A 9067-nucleotide genomic window follows, 5' to 3' on the forward strand; every position below is an offset into this window, starting at 1 on the left:
GACTTTTCAGAATGAATTTGGCTTCCAAATTGCAAAATAAGGTTTTAGCATTATTTGTGAAAATGACTTTTGTCGTGTTAAAATTGAGGAATTTTGCTTGTGCATGGACATTTACAACGCTAGAAATCTAACAAGCTTGCCAATGATTGAAAAAAAGTGTGTGGCGGTCGAGATTTCTCTACACCGTTATATTTTCTGCCAATAATTAGGTGTCATTTTTACACCGATGTCTACCCCTCTTTGTTTGTGATGTGTACAATCAGAAGTCATTCTTTGTGCTTAGTACAACCTGAAATTAATTTGTTCAGAAGTATAACATTGAGAAGGTGAAATGGCAAATGGTGAGATCAGGTAATAAAGAAACTTCTTTTAGTATGTCTTGTTGTCATCTTGTTGTTATTTATTTTTGTGTTGCGACGTGCGATGGTGGCTTAGTGGTGTTGTGATTAAGAGCATCAGATTCAAGTTCTGGTAGTCGTCGGATTGTGGGTTTGAGTCCCGGTCATTACACTTGAGCTCATGTTTTACTATACACGTAACTGCTTCTCTTCACTCGTGTGTATGAGTGAGTGGTACTGGCGAGGGTTGAGGTTGATATTGTGTATAAAAAAGGCTCCCAAGGGAGCCGAGAAAGATTGATTGAAAAGGAAGGTTATTTGCCCAATGACTGGGACACTATTGTAAAGCGCATTGAATATGTGTATCTTTTACTCACAGAACAATTTTTTGAGTAGGAACCTTTTTCGAAAGGACAGTTGCTTTTTCCATTTGACAATGTTTGTAAATTTACCCTTCATCTAAACCACAATGTTTGAGGCAGAGCTTTGATTCAATATAAGAGTTGCAACATGGAGAAACCAGGGGTCGATTTCACAAAGAGTTAAGACTAATCTTAGGAGAATTTAATAACGTATGGCTAGTCCTAAGTTGGGACAAACTCGTCCTAACTCGAGATAAGACTAGTCTTAACTGTTTGTGAAATCTACGGCTGTTTTCTTTGGACACATGGTTGTGGACGCCATTTTCAGTCCAAATGCAGTACAATCAAATGTTCAGTCTAGTCTTGTACCCCTTGTGTGCATGTGCATTTTTTAATTCACAAGGTTTCATATATCAATTCACAGCTTTGATTGGAGGGCTGAAATAGCCCCCTCTTGTGCCTTGAGGATGTCTAGTTGCTATCTGCCCATCTAAGCCAATACAGGTGGCTTTGGCTGGATTGTCGCATCATTGTGCATTGAAGTATAGGAGGACCTATAGCAACAGTTGTAGCCATAACAACTGTAGCCGCCAATTTGGGAACAGCTTAACATTGTTTTAGTTTATCTGATGCTGCTGATAAGAGCATTCTCAGACTTGAAATCAAGTCTATTTCTGGAAATCAAGTCTATTCCAGTTCATGTACATGTAAACAGGGGAGAAATGTTTTCAGTTATGTCCAGTTCATACTTCTTATTCCTGTGAGTGCTTCATCGGAAGCGAATTGGACGTCGCAGCTATGTTTACGCTGGGAATTAGCACAACTATTGTGAATTATTTGTGAAATCAAAATTCGCTTAGCTTTTGTGATATCAGAACCGCTTCACATTCACTTTCTTAGGAAGTATTATACTGGCTTAAGATAATATAGGATAATATTTGAAAGCAGAAAGAAACACCCTTTAACAAGCAATTCATTTGAGATTTGAAATTTTTATTGTTTAGCACTACACGACTTGGAGTAATCACGTTAACTAACACTAGAACATATACCACTGAACCCCCCCTCCCCCCAAACAAAATTTAAAAAATAAAACACAAAATAAAACACAACAACATGGTTATTGTTTGAAACCACCAACTGCCTATCAGTTAATTTTCCCATCTTCTCTGATGTCAATCATATCGAAAAGGTTTGATAGGATGACATAAACAAGATGGGCCTAACAGGGCCTAATTTCAAAGAGCTACTTAAGCACCAAAAAAGTAGCTTAGCACAACAAAATGATGCTTACCAGAATACGGTTACCAGCCAAAACACCATTGCACATGTACAATCTGCGACTGGTATCCTACTTGTTTTTGCTTAGAAGAATATTGTTAAGCACTCCTCTTAAGCAGCTCCATGAAACTGGGGCCTGGAAGTTGTTTTGTTAGGACTATGTTTTGAAGTAGTTGCCACTTTATAAAAAAACACCGAGTAGAAAGAGTTTCTTAATATTCTCAATCTCAGTGGAAAATGTGTGTATTAAATAACAATCTTACAAGCTCTCCCCTCATTTGTGGGGAGAAAACAACAACAACAACAATCTATTCTTAGCCCAGCCGATAATATTCACACACTTATGACAATCACAATTAGAACATGATCAACTACATAATACATAGTTATGCTACATATAATTTCATACCATAGGTCAAAGCCTCATTGATATGGTTACAGACATGTCCAGTGTTGTAGAACTCATATTTCACGTAACTCGGGTACTACCCAAGTACTGTTTTGATGGTACTAGTAGTACTTGGTACTTGAGTAATACTCAAGTATTGTTATTGATGGTATTCGACTAGGTACTCAAACATGACTGAACCATATTTTAATTAAACCCCCAAAAAGGAATTTTGTTTCAAAACCGTACTGCACAATTTTCACATCAATTAATTTCCACTCTGTACACACTGCAAGCTTGGAGAAATGTTTGCTGTGGCGCATCTTTCGTGTAACATGCTTACTGTGCAATCCTGTAAATGGTTACGTCACACGTGCGCCCATGTGCTGCACACATAAATTTATCAGCCAAAGCTGCAACCGATTTCACAAAACTCTAGGATTAATCCTATCTCAAGTTAGGACGAGTAACCCCAACTTAGGATGATTTCAATGTGTCCTATAGTCTATGGTTACGGAACTTAACTCGCCAAAATTTTAAGATTAATCCTAAGTTAGGATGAGTTTGGTGAAATTCTAAGGCTGGTACTTTTGGGCATATTTTATTTTCACCAAGAATCACTCATTTCATCATTCAAAGTAATTCTGACTAGACCTTGAGTTTATGGAAGATTTCATGTGGAAGGCATTAGGTCCAGAAAATTTGTTTCGTCTTGACATAAAAACCCTCAAAGAAAAACAAGTTCAATGCATTTTCTACTTCTGGTCACAGACCCCTTACATTGGCTGCCATCTTTGATGGCTGCCATCTTTGATGTCCAACACTTTGAAAGCATGCACGCGTGTATCACGTCGCACACCTCTCAACCAATGATAGCTCTTCATTGACCTTAGTAAAGCCCGGTTCATTCTTCCTGCGAATGCGAATGCTAAGCAAATTTTGGAGATGCAACAGGTGGTATGCACTCCCTGTTCCTTTGTGACGTAGAGAAATTCACTTCGCACAAAGCATTCGTACGAAGTACGAACCGGAACTGTTTTGGGCTAATGATGTCATTTGCAAGGGGTCTTTTATGGAACCAGTCTGTGTGATGTGGGCATGTCTTACAGTAAAATAATGTCGCCATATTTACAAACAGGGCCCAATTTCATAGAGCTGCTCAGCACAAAAATTTGCTTAGCATAAAGTTTCTTCCTTGATAAAAAACAGAATTACCAACCAAATGTCCATTTGTTGCATATTGCTAGTTACTCGTATTCAGCTGTTGTTTGCTTATCCTGAAAATCACATGAAAATTTGGTTGGTAATCCTGTTGTTATCAAGGAAGAAATTTTATGCTAAAAAAATTTTGTCAAGGAATTTTTTTTATGCTAAGCATTTTTGTATGCTTAGCAGCTCTATGAAATTGGGCTAAGAATAGCAATAACTAAGTCACCCTCCCCACCCCTCTACTAAACTGTTTTGCACTTCTTTTGAAACAGTGTACAAAACAGCTACACCATACTAAATCTAGCTCTACTCTTACTCACAATTTGTGATGTTTATATAAAAAACATTGCGATATACAATACGTGGCCTTTTGTGAAAGGACTGTACATTAAATTCAGCCTTTTAATTTTGTAATATCAATTGCTTGAAGTGCCCAGCCAGTATGTGCCTTTTTTATGACAACCAATCCATCATAAATATCAGCCCAAAACATTAGGCAAACAACGGGTAGTGGTCAGAACAAGATAAATTATATACAATGTAGTTCTGAACACTTGAAAAAACATACACTATGATTACATTGCAAGCGTGCAGTTGCAAAATTTAATTGGTAACACCACTGTTTTGTGGAAGTTGTGTTGGCAGCGCGGTTAAATTGTTAGAAAAAAGTCATACACAACTGGTACAATGGAGTTATGTTAGTCTACTAAACTTTTTGTCTGAAGAATCTTCCCATAATTACTTAGTAACAAGAATGCTGTTACGGTAAAATCCAAAACACAGCGGGAAAAGAACATCATACTGGTGTTGTTTTAAATAACACAACACCTCCTCAGTTCTGCCCTGACTTGGAGCAACATTGTTGAACAGTTTGTGACTGTCCACGTTATAACAATTATTACAATAGGCAAATAACAAAAAAGTAACCATTAGATGTTGTTGACACTGTAGTGTACATACCTGTGTCCAGTAGCCATTAACTACAACGCCCATTAATGTACAATGATATTTAATAAAAAATAAAAAACATTACTAAAAACTGGACACATAAAATATTTTGAGAGCGTTACATGTTCTTATACTTGGCCACTCTCCTGCGCAAGTATCTGTGTACATTAAAAGCAACACTCTGTGTCAAATACATTGCTGGACATGTTTATTTTACTGCGCAAAACGACTTGGAAAACCAGTCACAATTAAGCCATGTCCATAACATTGTACTTTGGCTAGTAAATATTTCTACTTGGCAACATTTATAATTGTTCAGCAGCATCAGGCAGAATACAGCAAAACCAGCAATCTAAGAATGTACAAAATACAAATTTTGCATATCTGCTGTGAGCCGTTCTACACTGTCAGACTGTCACTGTAAAATATTTCCAAATATCAACACAGCACTCTTATTTAGCACCAAATACTCAAGTACCATTCTTAAGATATCTCAACATAAAGCTTTTGAAAACAAAATTAATCTGTTTTTTGCCAGCAATGAGAATCCATCAATAAGAAATCTTTAACATTTGAAAAATTACAATACCTCGAGTTTTGATTCACACTGTGAATAGTTTAACGGAGGCTTACTTTTACTTCAATTGAGTTCTATTGTGAAGACTTTTTAAAATGGAGACCAAATTGCATAATTTATAAGAACCCAACATTCAATTACACTGAAGACTTGCGCAGTCTATTGGGAGAAAGATTTGCAGTTTTACTGTAAATTTATTACAACAAATTTGACTTAGCCTTACCTACAAAACTGTCACAATTCATGTACAAAAACCAAATCAATCAAACGGGTTATGGTGAGGTGGGTTTGTGTTTTTAATAATAAAAGAAAAAAACGTTTTCATTGATGTATTTCATGGCTCTGCTTACTGTAAGCAAAGAATCGGTGCTTACAGAAGCAAGGAATGCCATGCTTTTTACGTCAAGCGTATTTCACAGGTTAGCAGGGAATTTTGACTTGTGTGCGTGCACACCACGTTACTAGGCATTCTGCGCTTACACACCTAGTGCAGAAATGCGGCGCTTGCAGGTAAGCGGCGATTGGTGCTCGTAAGCGCAGAATTCGGTGGTAAGCGAACCATGAAATTGGGCCCAGCTGTGCTCAATTGCACCCAGCTGTGCTCAATTGCAATGAAATTCAGGCAAATGTTGGAAGAGTTTTTAAGGATAGACAAATCCACACACACACTCACACCAAACATATAAATTCAAAGGTACTACTCACCGTCACACACTCCACTGTTGTGGTGTTCATTTACACTTGTTAAATACACATAAAACAGTAATGATTACTTACATCCTGACAATGGAAAACAATAAGCGGTAAACAAAAGTTCATTTTTGTACCATCATATGAATCTATCCCAAAACAGCGATGAAGTATCTGTGATTAACCAGTAATCTTACCCCAAGACTTCAGTGATCGATGGTGGATTGTGTAGTAATCAGTCATAGTGCACACTGTTACGACAAGATTAACCAACTTCATTAACTCTTACTAACATCTTAAGAATCCAGCAGCATTGGATAAACATTTTGTTTGTTTTTCACCAGCCTTTCCTAGGGAAACAGCCAGCCACAATTAAAATTCAAACTTGTCGCGAGCGACCAGTGGCTTTTGAAACTCGAGTCCCATCAAAATTTATTTATGAAATTGCGGAAAATTAAATTTCCACCATTTTGTTCGCTGATTGATACCCTAGAAAAGTCTGGGGAGAAAATGAAGAAAAAGTTAACACAATTTTCCAGGATTTGGTAACACTTAGTGAGAACTGGTCAAGTTGGTTAAATCATGCCATAAGTGGGCGCACTAATACAAACTTCTACGAGTGTACATACACAATCCTCCATCGATCACTGACGTCTTGGGTCAAGACTAGGTGACAAGAGACAATCGCATTTTTTCCAGATACTCTACACCGATTCTATGGGCATTTTACACAGAATAACAAAAATTCATAACTTTTTTCTTATTGTCAGTACAAACATATGGAATAATATAATCCACAATTATTTTACACATTTTGCTTACAGTATCAATTCGTCTACATCAAATGAAAGCTCCTTAAAAAAAAAAGACTTAATTCCAGTCCGCTCAAACTACTAAATATACACAAATAAAATAAAAAAGGTTTCCAAAAGAAAGTTATACAAATTGTTGAAGGGAAAGATCTACTTTATAATCTGTAACTTACTTCAGTGCTTCAATGGGTAGGCAAATATGAATGCTTTCTAACACCATGCATTTCATTGTCATTATGAACATCAACTTGATGAAATGAAACTTCTGGGATTGTTCGCACCGATCTCTGGTCGAAAATGTCCAAAACTGTCCTAAAGCACAATTTAGCTGTAGAAGTTGTAGCGGTCACTTCAAGCATATTTACGCTATAGACTTCAATATAAAAACACGTAGTCGTTGTTGCTGGTGGGTGATAATGCTTGTTGTATATACTATAAAACAGTCACAAGTTAATACTGATAGTAATTTGGTCTTGTTTCTTATTCAAATTGGTTATCCTATACCAAATACAAATTCTGAGTATTTGTGAATAGGGGCAGTGCAAAGTTGACAACATTTTTAGATAAAGTTTTTGTTTTTATTGTTTTAAATGCTGATAATTCTACAAGAGATTCAAAAGTGGAAATGCAATTGTTGAGTAAAATTTCTTGAAAAATCCTGGCACGGTGAATCAATCGCAATTGCAAAGTGTGGTGTCACATTACAAATCACTATGGTAATAATACTGGCAACTCATCTTAAAGATGGATCTTAGTGCTTTGTGAAATTGAGCCCAGATCCATTGACTGGCGATTGTTCTTTGCACTTACAGTCCCCAATCCTCAACAAACTGCTATGGTAAAACTGACAAGATCTTAGTGCTTTGTGAAATTGAGCCCAGATCCATTGGTGTGTGATTGTTACTGGGATCTAGTCTTCAATCCTCAACAATCGGACAACTTCTCGAAGAGCATTTAAGGTAATAATCAAACCCCCTACTTTGCTCAGCTTTCACTTACACATACACATGTAAATTAATTAGCCTCTTTGAGAACTGGTGGACCATATAGACTTGCACTGTGTGGCTTGGGTGTATACAGACAAATTGACCCAAACCAAATACATGTATAATAGATGTTAAATTTGCAATCGGGGATGAAGAATATTAATTTTGGTTTTTACCCATACACCGATGTGTGTTAGCACTGTATACTCAGTACTTTCCCGAGTACTGTGAAAAAAATATCACAGGCATGTTACTCGGATACATGTAGTGTCATCATATTGTGTCCACCCTATCTAAAAATGGTTTAATCTTAATCGAGCTAAGAGAGCAAATATCTGGCAGGAAACAAGTCGCAAACTATTTACACCAAATGTAGTTTTGATTGTTACCCTGTATCTACTAAGTATTTAAATATTTGTTTGCACTCAGCAACACTTTTGAATTTGGTGCTGACACTTTAGCTAGGGCTAAAAGAAAATGCTTTTGAAATCGCCAAGGAAGACAGAAGTAACCACTTGAAAGAAAATGTTAAAAAAAACTGAAGATATTTGCTATTTAATTTATTTCCTTAGTTACATTTCAAAAAAAGGGCAAGAGTAAATGCAAGTCAAACTTAATAGTATATACAAATAGTTTTATAGTTTGGCCGTCCAAGCTGTAATTGGGCAGTCCAATCTGTGATTTGGCCGTCCAAGCTGTAATTGGGCAGTCCAATCTGTGATTGGGCCGTCTAAGCTGTAATTGGGCAGTCCAATCTGTGATTTGGCCGTCCAAGCTGTAATTGGGCAGTCCAATCTGTGATTTGGCCGTCCAAGCTGTAATTGGGCAGTCCAATCTGTGATTGGGCCGTCCAAGCTGTAATTGGGCAGTCCAATCTGTGATTTGGCCGTCCAAGCTGTAATTGGGCAGTCCAATCTGTGATTGGGCCGTCCAAACTGTAATTGGAATCTGTGATTGGGCCGTCCAAGCTGAAAAGGGCGGTCCAATCTGTGATTGGGCCGTCCAAGCTGTGATTGGGCAGCCCAATCTGTGATTGGGCTGCCTAAGCTGTAAGTGAGCTGTCTCAGCTGTCAACACTCAAGTTCAAACAGGTCCAAACTATAGTTCAGATGATTCTTTAGTTGGGACGGAAAAATCAGACATTGTGTTTATGGGACGCCAAGATCTCCATTCATATTTTCTCTACTCTAAAGAGTAGCTGTGTAACTGCCTAAAAAGTAATACTTTTAAGTCATAAACAAATATATACAGATCATGGAGTATAAAAAGGTAACAAGAAAAAGATTGGATCACAAGTAAGGGTTGAAGTTGCAGTAAGTTGCAGGTGGTAATGCTGAGTTTAAAGGAACACGTTGCCTTGGATCGGTCGAGTTGGTCTTTAAAAAGCGTTTGTAACCGTTTTTTATAAAATACATAGGGGTAGAAAGATGTTGTAAAAGTATAATACAATGATCCACACAAACATGCCTCGAAATT

The sequence above is a fragment of the Asterias rubens genome, chromosome 8 (genome assembly GCF_902459465.1).
Source record: "Asterias rubens chromosome 8, eAstRub1.3, whole genome shotgun sequence".
NCBI lineage: Eukaryota > Metazoa > Echinodermata > Asteroidea > Forcipulatida > Asteriidae > Asterias > Asterias rubens.